Source organism: Gavialis gangeticus, unplaced genomic scaffold (genome assembly GCF_001723915.1).
Source record: "Gavialis gangeticus isolate Ggan-Ray unplaced genomic scaffold, GavGan_comp1, whole genome shotgun sequence".
Classification (NCBI taxonomy): Eukaryota; Metazoa; Chordata; order Crocodylia; family Gavialidae; genus Gavialis; species Gavialis gangeticus.
Genome location: NW_017729028.1, coordinates 9,897,169 through 9,898,422, shown reverse-complemented (window position 1 = coordinate 9,898,422; position 1,254 = coordinate 9,897,169). Strand labels below are relative to the sequence as shown.

At 35.1% G+C, this 1,254-nt stretch overlaps 1 protein-coding gene across 1 annotated transcript in view; it reads right to left on the bottom strand.

The window, feature by feature from the left end:
- PQLC3 (PQ loop repeat containing 3) overlaps positions 1-1,254 on the bottom strand; it is a 10,927-nt gene that overhangs the window by 1,491 nt on the left and 8,182 nt on the right. The window lies entirely within an intron of this gene.

Here is a 1,254-nt window from a genome sequence, read left to right as displayed (position 1 = left end):
ATCTCAAGACTTAAAAAAAAAAAAAAAAAATCTAGTGTATAGAAAAGACTTAAAAATTCCATAGTGATACAAATGTAGCAAAATAGTGGGAACTTTGACAGCAGTTCAATTAACTTGGATCATGCAGATGTCACAGTTAAATTGTAACAGCTGATGTGCACTCCCAAGCCCCTGCTTTCTTCAAATGGTGAAAGGTTGTCCACACCTCTAGGGTCTCTAACACAAAGCTGCTGCTTTGAGTAATTTTGTGATATGGAAAATAACATGCAGTTTCTTGCAAATTAAATCTAATTGATAGTTACATAATTACATCTAGTTTTTCCTCATATGGATAGGAAAATGTTTGTTACCATGCTCAAAAGTAAAGTGAAAGTTCATTTCAACAGCCACCCTTGCCTGCTCTGTTCAGGTTTGTGAGAGAATATTTTGGTTGGAAATTTTTATTGGTATGTTGTAAAATTTTAACAAGCAAAAATCTGAAAACTTGGAATATAGTATTTGCACAGTGTCTCCATTTCACCTCTAAGATTTTTAAATAAAGCAGAATCTATTTATTTGGAAACCAAACCTGCACTCTATTCCTCTGTTTTCCTGACACTGAGCACTTGAATTGTATCCCATTTGACCTGTTTTAGGAAGCATGTGGAATACACAAGAATTCTTTTCCCAGAGAAGGTGATTGCTGTGAGTTTCAGTATACTGCACACTGTTCTTCCCAAACTATCTCAAATAATGAGAAAATACTACATGCCAGTGTGAACCCTCAGTCCACAAGACCATTAACAGGCCACATTTTGTTTAAGAGTTCATTTCCACCTATTTAATATTGCAACACCTTATGCTATATTATGAATGGATGGAGGTTTACCCTGCATCAGTATTTTAAAAAGACACCATCTAACTGTGGATAATCATCTAACTCATTCTGTTAAGAAATCAAAAAGTTACAATTTGTCCATTTTCATACTTGAATAATTTCATATTTAATGCAAGTTTAGTAACTTTTCTATTAAAAAAAATGCTTGATTCTGTATTTACTAGACAGCTTATTCTGGTAGAAAGTTGATATATTTCAGCTATCAGATTGTTATACACCCATTTAAAATAAAAATAAGATTTGGATCAGGTGCTACAACACTGTAGCCAAAATAGGCTTTGCCAGGTGTTTTCAACCTTTTAAGGAATGTATCCCTTCTGGGTACACATCTGGCAGGGGATACGGCAGTGGCCACACTCACGGGGGGGGGGGGGGTT